Here is an 18,321-nt window from a genome sequence, read left to right on the forward strand (position 1 = left end):
GTTGGAGCATGTGACAGAATTTCCTTGCTTTTTAGGTCAGAATAGTACTTCACCGTGTGTATATACAACGTTTTGCTTGTCTATTCATCTACCAATGAACACTTGGCTTGCTTTCACCTTTTGACTATTGTGAATAATGTCACTATGAACGTGGGTGTACAAATATTTGAGTCTCTGCTTTCACTTCCTTTTGGCATATGCATGGGAGTGGAATTGCTGGATTATACAGTAATTCTGTTTTAAGTTTTTTTGAAGAACTGTGATATAATTTTCCACACTGGCTGCACCATTTTATATTCCTGCCCGCAGTGCACAGGGGTTCCAGATTTTCCAGATTTCCTTGCCAACATCTGTTGTTATTATTATTTTTAATTGCTATCCTGGTAGGTGTGAAGTGCTGTCTCATTGTGACTGAGATTTGCATTTCCTGGTGGTTGGTGATGTTGAGCATCTTTTCATGAGCTTATTGGACATCTGTATGTCTTCTTTGGAGAGATGTCTATTCAAGTCCTTTGCCCCTTTTTAAACTGGCATTTTTGTTTTTTGTTGTTGACAGACTCCTAATTCTTTTTTTTTTTTTTTGAGGCGGAGTCTTGCTCTGTCGCCCGGGCTGGAGTGCAGTGGCTGGATCTCAGCTGACTGCAAGCTCCGCCTCCCGGGTTTACGCCGTTCTCCGGCCTCAGCCTCCCGAGTAGCTGGGACTATAGGCGCCCGCCACCTCGCCCGGCTAGTTTTTTGTATTTTTTAGTAGAGACGGGGTTTCACCGTGTTAGCCAGGATGGTCTCGATCTCCTGACCTCGTGATCCGCCCGTCTCGGCCTCCCAAAGTGCTGGGATTACAGGCGTGAACCACCGCGCCCGGCCGACAGACTCCTAATTCTTAACAGATATGATTCTCTCACTGTGATGAACTTGACTTCTGAGAAGATACTGGCTGCATTCATTTCTCTTCTGCTTTCCTAGGCCCATCATGATTCTCCAGCAGTCATCATTTCTTACATTCCTAGCTTGTCCTGTTCTGAGGCTGGACCTAAGAGTTCATTCCCTCCCATCTCTTCCCACATTCCATATCATGGACTTTCTTCTTTTCAGCTGTTGGTACTGTGGAGGGGGGGGATTTTATTGAAGCTAACTGCCATGATCACCTTCCTTTTCCTTCCTAAAGGAGTGTCATCTGCTTTCTGATTTTAGCCACAGTAGCTTGGCTGAAGTTGCATTTTGGAAGTTCAAGGCTTCTGGCTCCCAGATTTCCTGTAGAATTGACACTGGTGACTGCCCTTTGTTCTTGAGGCTCCTTTGGTCTCTGGGACACTTCCCTGTGATGCCATAAAGGGGAACAAGCAGGAGGGTTTATGGTGCAGACTTTGGGGTGCATCACCTGGCTTCAGATGCTCTTTGCCCGTGAACTCACTCTTGATCCCAGGCTGGTAAAGTCACCTGTGGGGTTTCTCCTTAGTGAAAGAGGACATTAGCACCTACCTTGCAGCTGGTGGTGAGGATTCGTTGGGAAATCACATGAAAAGTACTTAGAACAGTGACTGGCAGAGAGGAAGTGTTAGCAAAGTTAGCCACTGTTGGAGCATTAAGCTGGTTTTGCCCGTGTGTTCAGTCGATCCCTTTTCACCTCCGTTTCCCCCCAACCTTTTGTTTTCTAAATTCTGTTCTTTGCTCTTCATTGTTCTGTTCCTGGACGCTTTCCCATTCTTGCCATTTCAATGTTCCTCTTTACACGGGAGATTCCAACCAAGTCCTCTCTCTACCTTTTATTTATTCATTTATTACTTACCTATGTTTGTTTATTTAAGATGTAAGAAAGCATAGGGTACAGAGGTGCTAGGATGTCTAAATGCTAGAAGATGATACATCTTCCTAGCGACTTGCAGGTGGTCTTTAGACTTTAAATGGACTGTAAAATAAGTGACTTACAAGCACCACTTTGAAATACTAAACATTTTCATTTTAAACCAGCATTACCGGTATTATAACTATATGTGCTTCTGCACATCGGTGTAATTGTACAGATTTAAGAGGAAGTGATAGACCATTTATACTAGTTACAAAACAATAAAACCAGGAATTAACACTGGGTTTAATAAAGATCAGTTATAATTCTAACCACTAAGAAATAAGAAAATTAACTGTGAGGTCAAAGGAGAAATGACATGTGCAATAACAGATTATTTATAAAACAAAACTAATGAGAACACTAGACATGATAGATGAAGACTTTAAAATCCTTACAAATACGTTAAGCAGACAAAGACTTTAAAATTGTTATTATAAATACATTAAGTAAATTAAGGGAATTGATGAACCAAATGGGTGAAAAGATGGAGAAATCAGCATAAACATGTCATCTCTTTTAAAGTTCATATAAACATGCAATTTGGTTACATGCATAGATTGTGTAGTGGTCTAGTCAGGGCTCTTAGGCAGGGTGTCCATCGCCCGAATAACACGTATCTTACCCGTTAATTTCTCATCCACCCCCTCACCCTTCTGAGTCTTTGTTGTCTCTCATTCCACTCTCTACATCCATGTGCACATGTTTTAGCACCCACTTAGGGATGCTCTCTCAACATTTTAGTGGGAGGATTCCTGTAGCACAAAATGGCGCCTAAGGACGTATTTCCTGGAGGACGTTTCCACCCGTGTCACATCACTCCACATCAGCTGCCACTGGCTCATACACAACCATGTCGGAGATGGAAGAATTTGACCTTTCACCAGTTTCTGTGAAATACATTGCTTTGAAGATGAAATTTCAAATGTCACCCTCAACAGGGGACCTAATGGGACCATGTCAAGGGATTACATCTTGAGCAGATGTAAGTCTTTAGAATGATCTAAATTATGACCTGAGTGCTAACTAGTCCCTGGATTCTATGAAGTACTTGTCTGATTTTCACAAAATCTTTAGGAAGTAGTTAGTAGTATTCTTTCATTTTATTTTTCCATTCTTATTTTTAGAGAAAATCAAGTCTTAAGAGGTTAACTATGGCCAAAGTCTTGTAACTAAAAAGTGGTTGACTTGAGATTCTACCCAGTTCCCTTGGATTCCACATGTAGAACTCTTCTTTTTTTTTTTTTTTTTTTTTGAGACGGAGTCTCGCTCTGTCGCCTGGGCTGGAGTGCAGTGGCCGGATCTCAGCTCACTGCAAGCTCCGCCTCCCGGGTTTACGCCATTCTCCTGCCTCAGCCTCCCGAGTAGCTGGGACTACAGGCGCCCGCCACCTCGCCCGGCTAGTTTTTTGTATTTTTTAGTAGAGACGGGGTTTCACAGTGTTAGCCAGGATGGTCTCGATCTCCTGACCTCGTGATCCGCCCGCCTCGGCCTCCCAAAGTGCTGGGATTACAGGCTTGAGCCACCGCGCCCGACCTCCACATGTAGAACTCTTAACATCCTTTTTTTTTTTTTTTTTTTGAGACAGAGTCTTACTCTGTTGCCCAGGTTGGAGTACAGTGGTATGTGATCTTGGCTCACTGCAAAACCTCCACCTCCTGGGTTCAAGCGATTCTCCTGCTTCAGCCTCCCAAGTAGCTGGGTCTACAGGCCCCCGCCACCCCACCTGGCTAATTTTCGTATTTTTAGTAGAGACGAAGTTTCACTATGTTGGTCAGACTGGTCTCGAACTCCTGACCTCAAGTGATCCGCGTGCCTCAGCCTTCCAAAGTGCTGGGATTACAGGTGTGAGCCACCGCGCCCAGCCTTAACATCTTGATTGTATTCTATACGTGCCATTTCACATTGTCTATTTCTCATTTTTCTTGTTCTTTTTTCTTTTCTATACTGATTAGATACACTGGAGCTTAATCCATTTTAGAGTGTGAGTGCATATTTATCAGTAATACTGTGTTTTAATATTTGAATTAATTCAATCCTGCTTTTTAATTTTATTATTCCTGCTAGTTTCTTGAAACTTTTTATAACTTTCTGTAACTTTTTAGAATTTGTTTTCTAAATTCTTTGAGAGCTTAGTCTTTTTCTTTCTTGCATAATAAACATGCTTAAGTCTAAAGCTGCCTCTGAGAGCAACTTTGAATGCATTAAAGGAATCATATCTAGTGTTCTCATTAGTTTTGTTTTCTAAATGATCTGTTATTGCACATGTCATTTCTCCTTTGACCTCATAGTTAATTTTCTTTATTTTTGAGTGGTTGGAATTTTAAAACGATCTTTATAAAACTTACTGTTAATTTCTGGTTTTATTGTTTTGTGACTAGTATAAGTGGGCTATCATTTTTCTCTTAAGTCTATGTACAGTTACACTGATGTACAGAAGCACATATAATACCAGTAATGCTGGTTTAAAATGAAAATGTTTAGTATTCGAAAGTGGTACTTGTAAGTCACTTATTTTAGTATAAGCTTGAATTTTTTCCAACTGATTTTGAAAATTTAAATAGAATATATATTCTCAAGAAAAATTATAGAGCAAATGACTAGTTTTGGTTTTTGTGGGAAAACGGTCCCAGCGTATTCTGTAATAACCAACACTCAAAGCTAGATACCTGTGAAAAAACTGACGTGTTTTAAATGGAACAGGAGACCTCTCTGATATACCCATCAGTGTTTAGCAATCTTAATTAACAATCTTAATGAGCTTTAAAAAAGTGTCATATTTTAGCTGTGAATCACTTCACATTAAAATCTGTGATTTTCCTGCCAGAGTTATCTTTAGTAAACACTATGTATTGGCAGCCAGATTTGGAGTGAAGTGAATGTGAGTGAAGCTGGAAGCAGATTCTGCAAGAAACCCAAATGTTGGAGGGGGGTTTTCTGAGCGTCGGAGTCCTAGGTCTCTCAATACCTCCTTTGACACTCCTGGCCACGCTCTTCCACCACGCCCATTACAGCGACTCACTCGGAACTGCTTGGGAATCAGTGACTTGGGTGAGTGCAATCTCTCTTTCACATATTGCTGGCTTCCTCCATCAGCCCATATAGCATCTGTGCTGCGTTTATGCTTTCAAGTGAGAAACAGTGAAATACACAAGGGGATGGCTTGCACTTGACTCCAGGATGGTGTTTGCATGTCAGCGTTTTCTTTCATGTTAAATTGAGTGGGGCCAAACTCATTTGGTTTCAGCGAAGGTAGTTTCCGTGCATTCACTTCAAAGCCGGGATTGCCGAGAGTGGTGACCAGAAGAGAGAAGGACATGGGGAGGTAAGGTGAGGCAGGAATACCAGAGGGTGGGACAGGCCTCAGTTCAGTGGCGATGTTTCCTCAGCAGCCTTCAGGCCTTTCATCCCATCATTTCTCTCCTCTGATAAGTGTCTCTGCTTTAAGAGTGTTTGCCAGACAGAAATAAAAATCGATTGGGGGAAAATTATATGCAAAAAACCATTTTCCTTTCAAAATATTCCTAGAGAAGAGAGGAGGCATGCACGGACACAATGCTGTCTAATGTTGCTATGATTGCATTTGCTGCTTAGCAAAGTACATAGAAGGCACATTGCAAATATTCAGGTATTAGCTGTGTTGAGAAATTGTTTTCATTTGGTAAATGTATTAGTTTGCCGGGGCTGGCATAGCAAAGTAGCACAAACTGAAAGCCTTAAATAACAAAAATTTGTGATCTCACGGTTCTGGAGGCTGAAGTCAGAAATAAAGGTCTCAGCAGGGTGAGTTCTTCTGAGGGCGCCAAAGGAGAATCTGTTAGGTGCGTCTCTCCTGGTTTCTGCTGGTTAATGGCAATATTTGATGTTCTGTGGCTTGTGAAAGCATCTCCCTCATCTCCACCTTCATCTTTACTTGGTGTTCTCTGTGTGTGACTGTCTGTGTCCAAATTTCCCCTAATTATAAGGACAGCAGGGATATTGTATTAGCGGCCCACTCTACTTCAGTAGGACCTTCTCTTAATGAATTATATCTGCAAAGATCCTATTTCCAAATAAGGTCACATTCTGAGGTAATTGGGGTTAGGACTTCAGCACGTGAATTTTAGGGGAACGTAAATCAACCCATAACAGTGAAGATTTATTAACTCACTTTAGGAAGGTGATATTTATTTAGGAAGTAAATGTTTATTGAGCATCCATGATGTGACATGCATGAGGTATTGAGATTTAAACAGATAGGCTTAAATATTTTCCTGTATCCAAGTCACTTTGAGTAAAGAAGTAGAGAGACATAACTTAATAACTAGAATACGACAGAGCTATATGAAGGCATTTACGAGGAATAGGGTTGGTACCAAGAAAGGGGATGCTGGTGAAGCCTGCTTTTTAGGGGAGATGTCAGGGAAATGTCACTGAGGGGGCTACATTTGGGCTGCATATCAAAGTGTTAAGAGGAGCTCCAGGGCAGTCTGGACGGAAAGGACGGTGTGGAGATCTGACATGAAAGGGTGTGTTTGCAGGACTTTAAGCCATCTTATATGGGAGTGTGGTGTCTACTGGGAGGTGATGGGTTGCCACTGTGAAGTTTCAAGTGTTGGAGTGAAACTACTGGACTTGTGGTTTTGAGAAGTTCTGCCTGACTGTCTGGTGGCTGGCATGGAGCTGGGCTGTCAGGTACCTCTTATTTTCCATGTCCATCCTGTTCTACTAGTAACTGTCTGTCTTTTCCAGCATTTCCCAAGTCTTCCCTTACCCTTTACGGTAAATCTGCAAAAGGAACAAGCTGGTAAAAGCACTTTTGGGAGACTGGGGAAAGGAATATGAATATTCCTATGTTAACTATTTTCTGGCCCCCAGTAGGCTATTGGTGACCTTTGGTATGTTCAGATAAGCAGTGGGAGTGGAGGCCAGAGTACAGTGAGTTGAGGGTTAATTACTTGGTGGATGAGGCGGTACGAGTGGTGAGTACAGGCTCTTTGTTGCAGAAGCTTGATTTGGAAGGAAAAGAAAATAAGAGGCTGACTAGGAGATGCCAGGTAATTGAGGTAAGGTTTGTTGAATGTTTTTTGGGGGTGAAATTTTGTTTTGTGTTAATAGAGTAGAAATTTACAAAGGAAATGGCCCTCATTTTAACAGAGAAATCAATACCATTTGCATCCCTCATTATTAATATGCATTGGAACTTCATCCATTGGACCTGGTGAAGAAGGCAGTCACCGTCTCACCAGGCTGGAAGCCTGGATGTTGGAATGTGGACATTTCCTACTAGAATGGCTTGAAAATCCCCTTGGACCATTCTGGTGGTAGGGATGGGGGTGTGAATGTAGGTGCTCCTTGAGAGGAAGGAATGAGCCAAGAGGGATGGAGCCTGGGGATGCAGGGAGAAAGTGGCCTTTGTTTTATGGTTATGCAGTCTATCCAGTTTATACATTTCAGATGATTTATTCAACAAACCTTTGTGTATCTCTTCCTACTTCTTTCCCACTGAGCTGGGTAGGTCCTGGGGTTCCTGTGAGTCCTGGGGCTGTAGTCAGGCAGTTGCAATATCTCATCATTCTCATGCTAAGTTTTTCCTGACCTGAACATTTCCACTGGAAAATGATGGTTGCACTCTTCTAATAGAAGGCTGAGCGATTTAGATGTGGGAGCAAGGAAATAGTGGCTGTGGTTCCTCTAAAAGGGGAAGAGGATATAGACAGGTTATTTTTTGTAATGACATTCATTTTCCTTGGTTCTTTGCTTATGTGACACCTGGATGTACAAGATGGTTAACAGAATATTGCTATGGAGGCACTTTGACAAGTTCTGAACTACCATCTGGGTGAGAGTATTTGTAACCGGCACAATACTTATACATGAATGGCCACTGTGAAATTGGTTTCTAAGGGGCGATGTTATAATTTGCTTTCTTAAGTGCATTGACTACAAAAACATCTCTTAAACTCTTTGTAAACTTACCAGAAACCCTTGCATCCCCATGGATGAAGCCAGAGCTTTTCCGTGGCTCCGGTTTCTCCTTCTAATAGTGCTTGAAATTCCTTCCACAGAGAATGAAGCTTTTAATTCTAGAACCAATGTTCAGATTGTGCAAAGGCATGGATTTAAGGTGACAGCTATTAACATTGGCAAGGTTATTTCTATTGTGCAAATTGCTTTCACATATATTTGGTATATTTTGCCCTCCGGACAGTCCTTGGCTTCATTATTGGGTAACTTGTTTTCTGTTTGAAGAAATGGAGGCTTAGCAGTTTAAGAAAGCTGATTAAAGTCAAATGGCAAGGATGGGATATGTGATGGAGCTCTAAGCACTGGGTGTTGGCCTCTGTAATATTTGTGCATGACTGACTACACAGCTCTCCTTCTGAGTCAGTGACTTTTAAGCTCTTTGGAACCACAGTAAATTCCTTTTACCTGATGACTCAGTACACACATATGACCCACCAAATAGTACTTGCCTTGATCATTCCCCAGGCCTTCTAATATTTTATTCTACCCAATTCTGTTTTCTTTTCAATGTCTGGTCTTATTAAATTGACTTGGTGATGCAGTAATGGGTCATGATGCAGAATTTGAAAAAAATTACACTCAGTTCCTTCCCTAAGAAGTAGAGGAAGGTCAGAAATGGAGGATGGTGGGAAAAGAATGGGGTGTGTGTTTTTCCAGTGTGGTGTGGGAGGGAAATGGCCTCTCGCAGTCCACTTGTCAGAACTGCTCCCGTGTTCCAATCTGACTTCAGAGGTGGGACAACGTTGGGAGCTGGTGAGGTGGGTGGGGAGCATCACTGTCTGCACTGTCTGCCGCACCTCTCGTTTCTTGCATTCAGTCCACTTTTGTGGCCATCGTTGTTGTGCTGGTTGGCTCTGCCCAATTCTTCCTTCTGGTTGCTAGCTCTCTTCACATGTCTACTGTTTTACTGGGGGCCGCTCACGTCTGTAAATGACGGTCTAGGTTGTACAGTCTTGGAGGTTCAAGTGGAGTCTTTTGGCAGCTGTGCAGGCCAGCGTTTGCATCCCTGCAGGGGCTGTAGGCGGCCTTAACCCTCCACCGTCAGTGCCTGGTTCTCTGATCCTGGCCGAGCATCTTGGTCTCAAAGTGTTGCCCGAAGTCTGGACATGGGAATCTGCTTCAGGCCAGGCCAGGTGATCTTGAACCCGAAAAACAGAAGTCATGACGTTTGCTCTATATCTATCAGAAAAACAACTCAAAGCACATTCCCTGTTCATGTCGGGGCAGTAAAATCTTCCCATTTTCCCAGAGACAATACGTTATGGCAGGCCAGAGGAAGCTCTGTAATCACCCTAGAGAGGAAAACGGCAGGCGTGAGAAATCATTCATCACCTCAAGGTAGAAATCACCCACTTTCTATAAGAATGTCCCACTGTGAAATCAGAATGTTCTACCATGCCATCTGCAACGAAATTGAAGGCCTCCCAAAGCCCACAGTCCAAAAGACATGATAGTGTAAGATAAATGGCAATGATTACAATGAACAATGGCAGTCTCTCAAGAGTGGGCCTGCCGGTGGGACCTGTGTTGATATTTGGATTTGGATTTTTGCTTGTTTGTAGATTTTGGGGGTCATCTTTTGTTAGGGTTGGGATGTAGCCGTGTGTGGTGAAATCCATGGATTTTTCCCACAACTAGAGGAAATAGCAGGTTGAGGGCAAGATGTGCAATGGAGAGTGAAGATGTGTGAGTCAAGAGGTGATCTTGTGGAGGGAGGCTGCTTCTGAGAATCTCTTCTGCCATATTAACAAATCACGGATGCATTTGAGTTTCCCGTGTGGACATCTATGGTTTGTTATTGTGTCTGTACTACTTTCTGAATAGAGATTATCTTCCATGCTCTTTCTTTGTTTTTTTTTGAGATGGAGTTTTGTTCTTGTTGTCTAGGCTGGAGTGCAATGGTACGATCACCGCTCACTGCAACTTCTGCCTCCTGGGTTCAAGCAATCCTCCTGCCTCAGCCTCCCAAGTAGCTGGGATTACAGGCATGCGCCACCACGCCCAGCTAATTTTGTATTTTTTTAGTAGAGGCAGGGTTTCACCATGTTGGTCAGGCTGGTCTTGAACTCCTGACCTCAAGTGATCCACCCATCTCGGCCTCCCAAAGTGTTGGATTATAGGTGTGAGCCACCGCACCCGGCCGCTTCCATGCTCTTAATCCTCACATACCTATCTCCTGGGACCAACGGGCTCAATGCTGGAATCTGTTTATTCACCTCCAACTGTCAGCTCTGTACATGTGCTGTTTCCTTGTCCTTCTTCTCTGCATAGCTTTTTTATTCCCTTTGATACTCCAAGATTAGAATCTTTGCTAGGGCCAGGACCATATCTTTTGCGTTCTCTTGTCCCAACAACTAGGACAGGACATTTTATGTTATGGAACTGACAAGTTTTTGAAATTTCCATCCATGGACACGATCCACCGTAAACCACAGAAGTTAAGTACTGGAATGTTTACTACTGGGCAATTTGCTCAATATCTCTAAGCCTCAGTTTCTCGTCTTTAGAGCAGGGATGATAATAGCACATGGAATCATTGTGAAGTTAATTGAGAAAATGCATGTAAAGAATTTAATGCAGTGCTTGACACATGGAGACATCACTCCATTGTTGATATACTAACTTCCTCAAGAATTTAACAGAATGAACCAGGATAACAAGAGTGAGACCATGCTGTGGCCTGGAGAGAGGGCATGGAACTGCAGCTGTACTGGGAGGGGCTGTGAAGAAGGAGCTGAGCAGAGAAATGTGGCTGTAGCCAGGAGAAGCCAAGGAGGCATCCTGGGGAGAGAAACTCCAACCGCTTTCCTTGTTGCTGCGTGCCAATGACCAGATCCAAACCCCCTGTTGTTGCTTCCCCATGACCAAATCCAGTGGACATTGGCCAACAAGGCAGCCCCAGATGATGGCATTCACAGGAGACAGGCTCCTGTGGCTTAGATAAGGACTGGTACATCTTCTCGAGGGGCTGTGCACACACCTTATTGTTGCCCATGAATTCCCTGTTTTCTACCAGAGTCCTTCCTTCTGTATAGGATCTCAGGATCCTGGGACTGGAAAGGACCCTGCGATCACTCTCCTCACCCAGTCCCTTCATACAGAGGAAAGGTCGAGGTTGTCTCCAGTGTGGTCTTGGTGGCGGTCAAATGGCGTTCTTTTTATTGGTGTTGCCAGAGTCTGCTGGGGAGCAGAGCACACAGAGCATGCTCAGAACGTGGTGGTGGAAGGGATCCGCTGTTTCTCATGATTTTTAGCCTTTACAGGGGCACCACATTTTTACAGTGAGCCACGTGTTGTCTTTCTCATTCATGGGACTGTTGCTTGCAAGTGTTTTCCTCTTAGTGTCTGTGTTTTTGGAGCGACCCTGCCCTCGAAAACAGGGGACCTGTGCTGTGCTCCTCTTGATCCCCTGGGACATTTACCATCAGGGCCGAGCACACGGGGCCAGCACATAGCTTTCTGAATTAAATTTCACAAGGATTACCTGGAAAGCTGTGACTTTTTCCGAGTCCTAAAACCGAGGAGCACTGTTGGTTCCTCCCTTTTCCTTTCTAGGGTCATTGTGGCAGATGTCTGTTCCTGCACTTGCGGCTCCACGAGAGGAGAAAAGCCCCCTTCCTCCCAGGAGGGCCATTGCCATTCTGATGGGCATGACAGGGAATCCTAAAGATGGAGGATCTGTGTGCATTCCCTCTTTGGAGGGTAGAGACCAGGCATTGCATGCAAAAGCCCATCAGGTACGAAGTAACCCTGGTCCAACCCTTGCTGGCATGAAACCACTGTGTAGACTCTTGTCATGTCGGTCAGCTGAGGCTTACGATGTTTTCAACTGAAAAATCTTCACTGCTTCCCTGTTGTATGCAGGAAACAGTTGCCTGGGTGTTGGTCAGTCCTGCCGTGTTCTGTGTGTCCCAGGCTCCCTGATGACTGCCCCGCCCAGGGCTTATTTCCTGGGCACACCTAGCAGCACTGCTCCCAGCTGTGGTTGCAAAGACAAAAGGAACAAAAGTCATTGATTCATTAACTTGCCACCAGGGAACCCATCTGCCTGGCTTTTCTTGCAGCAGGAATCAGAGGTGCTAGAGAGGACAATGGTTTTTCTAGAGTCAAAAGGGAATACTTGCCATGCTTCTCTTAAGGTGTCAGTTTTAGAAGCAGGAAGACTTAATTGGTCTTAGGGTACCTTGGGCAGACCATGGTTTGGCTGCAAGGGAGCAGGTGAGCCCTTTGGGGACATTTCAAAAGAGGAAGGATTATTTACTATTAGGGGAGGGGAGCAGGAAGCTTTCTGTGGTTGGATGTTTCCTGGAGCAAGTCAGGGTCAGGGTGTTGCCTTTTGGGACCACCTGTCATAATGTCCTTGCCTCACTGGGTCATTTCTCACTTTTATGTCTGATACAGAAGAGGGGAAGAGAAGTACTGGGAAGGGAAGGGTGCGGTCCCTTTAAATAATACTGAAGGGGGAAGGGCATGGTCCCTGGTTAGGGCTCCATCCCCAGGCCAGTGCCTACAGACCTAGGTGAGGACAGGCATTTTTGTTTTCCTGCCCAAATGTTGCATTTCCCAAGACCACCCTGTACTGCCACATCCCCACGCTGTGCCTGTAAAATCCCCAGGACCCTAGCAGACAGACACATAGGTAGCTGGATGTGGAGAGGAGCACGTCAGCGGAGGAACACATGGGTGGCTGGATGTCAAGAGGCGTGCACAGACAGGCACTGACAGGCACCAGCAGGCTGCAGGCCACCGATCGGTAGAAGGATGTGGAGTTGGGCGAGGGCAGTCAGGGGAGAGCCCAGGCCGTTCAGCGGCCTAACTCCAGGGGAAATCCATCTCCCTCCTGGCTCCCCCATCTGCTGAGAGCTTCTTCCATTCAATAAAACCTTGCACTCATTCTCAAGCCCACATGTGATCCGATTCTTCGGATACACCAAGGCAAGAACCCGGAGATACAGAAAGCCCTCTGTCCTTGCAATAAGGCAGGGGTCTGATTGAGCTAACAGAAGCCTCTTACGGCTAAACTAAAAGAACACCCTGGAACACATATCCACTGGGGCCGCAGCAGTAAACATTCACCCCTAGACACTGCCGTGGGGTTGGAGCCCCACAGCCTGCCCATCTGCGTGCTCCCCTGGAGGTATGAGCAGCGGGACACGGAAGAAGCGAGCCACTCCTGCATCACACTCCCTGAGAGGGGGACAAGGGAATTTCTCCCGTTTCATGTTGACACAGAGATGGGGTGTGTGACTAAGAGAAGGATTTTGTTGGCGAGAAGTGAGCGATGGGTGGATTGCGTGCTGACCGAAGCCAGTTTCCCATGTACAGCTCTTCAGTCTTAGTAGTAGATCACAAAACTGCTAATGAGACATTGGGCCGGGTGGACCCCTTTCCCACAGCCTCACTCCCACATTACCACAAAGGGAAGGTCCACGTAAATGTCTGCCGTGTAGACGGAAGTCACCCATTAAACTAACAAAACAGGTCATACTCCATGGAGTTTGTAGGTGAGGTGCCATCTCTCTTCCTTTAGATTGCCTGACTTTGTGTAGCATGAAAGGTAAGTCGTAACACGTTCCAGAAGTGTGATTCTGTTTCCTTTGCAAGCAGCTTCAGGCCTCTGGCATTCCCTCCCTCCTTCCCTCCTTCCTTCCTTCCCTCCTTCCTTCCCTCCCTCCCTCCCTCCCTCCCTCCCTCCCTCCCTCCTTCCTTCCTTCCTTCCTTCCTTCCTTCCTTCCTTCCTTCCTTCCTTCCTTCCTTCCCTCCCTCCCTCCCTCCCTCCCTCCTTCCTTCCTTCCTTCCTCTCTCCCTCCCTCCCTCCCTCCTTCCTTCCTCCCTCCCTCCCTCCCTCCCTCCCTCCCTCCCTCCCTTTCCCTCCCTCCCTTCCTTCCTTCCTCCCTCCCTCCCTTCCTTCCTCCCTCCTCCCTCCCTCCCTCCCTCCTCCCTCCCTTCCTCCCTCCCTCCCTCCCTCCTCCCTTTCCCTCCCTCCCTTCCTTCCTTCCTTCCTCCCTCCCTCCCTCCCTCCCTCCCTTCCTTCCTCCCTCCCTCCCTCCCTTCCCTCCCTCCCTCCCTCCCTCCCTTCCCTCCCTCCCTCCCTCCCTCCCTTCCCTCCCTCCCTTCCTTCCTTCCCTCCTTCCTTCCTCCCTTCCTTCCTTCCTTCCCTCGTTCCTTCCCTCCTTCCTTCCTTCCCTCTTTCCTTCCCTCCTTCCTTCCTCCCTCCCTCCCTCCTTCTTCCCTCCCTCCCTCCCTCCCTCCCTCCCTCCCTCCCTCCTTCCTCCCTCCCTCCCTCCCTCCCTCCTTCCTTCCTTCCTTCCCTCCCTCCCTCCTCCCTCCCTCCCTCCCTTCCTTCCCTCCTTCCTCCCTTCCTTCCCTCCTTCCTTCCCTCCTTCCTTCTCTCCTTCCTTCCTTCCTTCCCTCCTTCCTTCCTTCCCTCCCTCCCTCCCTCCCTTCCCTCCTTCCTTCCCTCCCTCCCTCCCTCCCTTCCCTCCTTCCTTCCCTCCCTCCCTCCCTTCCCTCCTTCCTTCCTTCCTCCCTCCCTCCCTCCTTCCTTCCTTCCCTCCCTCTCTCCCTCCTTCCTTCCTTCCCTCCCTCCCTCCCTCCTTCCTTCCTTCCCTCCCTCCCTCCCTCCTTCCTTCCTTCCTTCCTTCCCTCCTTTCCTTTCTTTCCTTTCTTTCTGTCTCTCTTCCTCTCTTTTCCTCCCTCTCTTCTCTTCTCCTTCCTTCCTTCTTCCTTCCTTCCTTCCTTCCTTCCTTCCTTCCTTCCTTCCTTCCTTCCTCCTTTCCTTTCCTTTCCTTCCTCCTTCCTCCTTCCTCCTTCCCTTTCCTCTCCTTTCCTCTCCTTTCCTCTCCTTTCCTCTCCTTTCCTCTCCTTTCCTCTCCTTTCCTTCCTTTCCTTTCCTTTCCTTTCCTTTCCTTTCCTTCCTTTCCTTTTCCTTTCCTTCCTTCCCTTCCCTTCCATTCCCTCCCCTCCCCTCCCCTCCCCTCCCCTCCCCCCCTCCCCTCCCCTCCCCCCCCTCCCCTCCCCTCCCCTCCCTCCCCTCCCTCCCCTCCCCTCCCCCCTCCCCTCCCCTCCCCTCCCCTCCCTCCCCTCCCCCCCCTCCCCCCTCCCCTCCCCCTCCCCCTCCCCTCCCCTCCCCTCCCCTCCCTCCCCTCCCCTCCCCTCCCCCTCCCCCTCCCCTCCCCTCCCCCCTCCCCTCCCTTCCCCCCCCTCCCCTCCCGTCCCCCCCTCCCCCTCCCCTCCCCTCCCCTCCCCTCCCCTCCCCTCCCTTCCCTTCCCTTCCCTTTCTGTCTCTCTCCCTCTCTCCCTCCTTCTCTTCCCTTCTCTTCTCTAATCTTCTCTTCTCTTCCTTCCTTTTTCTTTCTTTCTTCTTTGTTGACGGAGTCTCACTCTGTCACCCAGGATGGAGTACAGTGGCATGATCTTGGCTCACTGCAACCTCTGCCTCCCGGGTTCAAGCAATTCTCATGCCTCCGCCTCCCAAGTAGCTGGGATTACAGGCAGGTGCCACCACGCCTGGCTAATTTTTGTATTTTTAGTAGAGATGGGGTTTCACCATATTGGTCAAGCTGGTCTTGAACGCTAGACCTCATGAACCACCTGCTTCGGCCTCCCAAAGTGCTGGGATTACAGGCGTGAGCCACCGCGCCCAGCCCAGCCTGCATCTGGCATTTTCTAAGTCAGTGGCCCCTGCATCCTGTAGCTCTCCCAGCGGCTAACCTGAAACTATGGGATGCAGGGCTTGTTAGAGTCTCCTCTCTTCATGCACATGAAGAGAAGGTCTGTAAAGGGCTGAATAACAAGCTGTCAATCAATAACTATAAAATGTAAATGATGTAACTGTAAAATGTAAATAAATAACTGTAAAATGTACCTGAAGGGCTCTTTAGCAAGCCTCTGGCATGGAGAAGGATACCTGAAGCTCCTCTAGTTGCTGCCATGGTAGAGGGTGGGGGTGGGCTTTACGGTGTTATTCCCATTTGACAGATGAGGAAAACGGAGGTCTGAGAAGGTAAATAACTCACCTGAGCTCTCACTGTTAGTGACAGGCAGAAACAGCCTTGCAACCAGGCTGCCTGTGTTTGATTCAGACCCTCTGTGGAGCACGTGGTTTAAACCACCGATCATAACTCTAGGTGGTGGGCAGTGTCTTGTGGTTGATAAACAGGGGGTCCCACCAGCCCTGCTCCTCCTGTCTTGGTTGGCTTGTCACCCTAGAGGGTGGCTGTGTAGGAGCCTAGTTGCACCCATCCCTGCTCCTGAGGCCCTTTTCTCCCTCATGCTCCCTGGCTCAGACCCTCTTCCCTGGGTCAACAGTTGCTCTCACACCGTGGGTGAGAAGTCCAGCTCTTTTCAGGATCTATGTGTCTCAATACAGGAAAACGCCTTGAGAGTACTTGTAAGGCTGTCAGTATTTGGGCCTATCCTTAAAAATTCTCAAACACGTTTTGAAGGAGTTAAACAATTATTTGCCCAGCTTGTACTGAACTATGAGGCCTTGCAAAGATGAATTATTTGATGACAAATGGATTCTATCAAGAAAGATGAAATCCATTCTATTTTTTTTTTTTTGAGAATGAAGACAGTTTTAATATTGCCTTTCCAATCTGGATGCTTTTTTTGTTTGTTTTTCAAGACAGAGTCTTGCTCTGTCACTCAGGTTGGAGTACAGTGGTATGATCATGGCTCACTGTAGCCTTTATCTCCTGGGATCAAGCGATCCTCCTGCCTCAGCCCCCTGAGTAGCTGGAACAATGGGCGCATGCCACTATGCCTGGCTATTTTTTCTATGTTTTGTAGAGATGGAGTCCCACTATGTTGCCCAGGCTGGTCTTGTCTCGAACTCCTGGGCTTAAGAGATCTACCTGCCTCAGGCTCCCAGAGTGCTGGGATTACAGGTGTGAACCACTGCACCCAGCTGCATTTTTATTTCCTTTTCTTGCTGTGTTGAATGGTGAAGACTTCTAGTATAATGTGGTGGTGAGAACGGGTATTTCAAGGTTGGAAGATGCCAAAAAGTAGTTCGGCATTTGTAAAGAAAGTTTGGGATATTAGCTAGAGTTATGCACTACTGCAAACATGATAAATCTCACATTATTAAAAACATGAAGTTAAAATCCATAGCAATTGTATTTTAGCTTCCAACACTACAGAACCATCCTGGGATTTCCACGGTTAAACTGATTTTATGAAAATAAGTGTCAATGATGTCTCTTTAAAGCATTAAAGTAAATAAAAAAATTTAAAAAGCTGAAATGTGATAGAAAATTGATGCCCTAAAGTCTTACTCTAACTTTGTGAACTAGAATATTAGCATTATGGAATTTAGATTAAAAAAAGTTCTTAAAATTAAGCTAGTCTTTTACAGTCCATTTAATGCTTGAATTCCAAGTTTTTTAATATCTTCATGATACATTAATTAACTGTTTTCTGGAATAGCTCATTCCACCTTTAGATTTTACTAATTTTTTGCATAACCATTGTTAAGTCTTTGATTGAATTTGATCTCAGTATTTTCTACCCACTGGTTCTTGTTCTAGTCTTTTCTTTCTCTGAGACATGGTTTCTAAATGTTAAGCATTATAAGTGACGTTGAAAATTCTTCATATTCCATCATATAATTCTTCATATATTCTATCATATAATATATGCTCTCTTTCTCCTGGCCTCTCTCTTCTGAACATAATTCAGGCTTTGTAATTGTAATTCAGGCTTTATAAATCCCTGGTGAAAGTGAGACGTATAGAACTGACTGTCCAGAAGTTTTTTTGATTCGTGTTCTAAACGCTGTGCTTTGATAGCCTAAGAGGACTTTTGCTGTTTTGGTAGCAAATCCCACAACTTCAAGTAGAATTAATGATCCCCATTTTACATATGAAAAGTAAAGAGGCACCGGTTCTTCACAGTAGAATACCAATTTGACTTGTCTCTGTTCTGTAGCAGCTTTCTCCATAAGTGTTACTTTCCATAGGAAAATCTTCCCTATACCAAGTTACATGCTTCAAGTTTAAATAATTAATTTTTCCTTTGGCTGGTTTCTTATCACATCCACTCATTCATCAAGTGTACATTGCACTCGGGTTCACGGCCTCTGAGCTAGGCATGAGAATTATCAAATGAAGAAAGCAAAGGTCAGCTTCAGAAACATTAATAAAATAGTGTCCTTTATATTACAATATAATAGTTGCTATAAAGAAGCACATATAAAGTTAGTAATAAATGGTAATAAATTATTTATCTCTGCTTTGGGGAAACCGAGAGAATGGGACATTTCAGGTGAAGAATATAGGAATGGCCGACCTGAGAAGATGTGGAAGGACATTCCAGGCCTAGGGACCTGCACAGACAAAGCAATTGAGGTACGGTTACTTGAGGAGTTACACACATTGAGGTTCCTCTTCTTATATACCTCCTATTTGAATTTTTACCTTTCTTTTTTTGTTTGTTTTTGGATGTTTCTGTTTGCTGTGTCTCTTTCT

At 45.8% G+C, this 18,321-nt stretch overlaps 1 protein-coding gene across 5 annotated transcripts in view; it reads left to right on the top strand.

The window, feature by feature from the left end:
- B3GALT5 (beta-1,3-galactosyltransferase 5) overlaps positions 1–18,321 on the top strand; it is a 115,354-nt gene that overhangs the window by 65,471 nt on the left and 31,562 nt on the right. For 2 of the 5 annotated variants that reach the window (XM_030915071.1, XM_030915075.1), the window contains exon 1: positions 18,110–18,201. The exons of the other annotated variants lie outside the window; for them this stretch is intronic. The gene's annotated coding sequence lies outside the window, so the exon portion shown is untranslated. Of the gene's footprint in view, positions 1–18,109; positions 18,202–18,321 lie in introns of those variants that run through there. 5 annotated transcript variants of the gene reach the window in all.

Source organism: Rhinopithecus roxellana, chromosome 13, assembly GCF_007565055.1.
Source record: "Rhinopithecus roxellana isolate Shanxi Qingling chromosome 13, ASM756505v1, whole genome shotgun sequence".
Lineage (NCBI taxonomy): Eukaryota > Metazoa > Chordata > Mammalia > Primates > Cercopithecidae > Rhinopithecus > Rhinopithecus roxellana.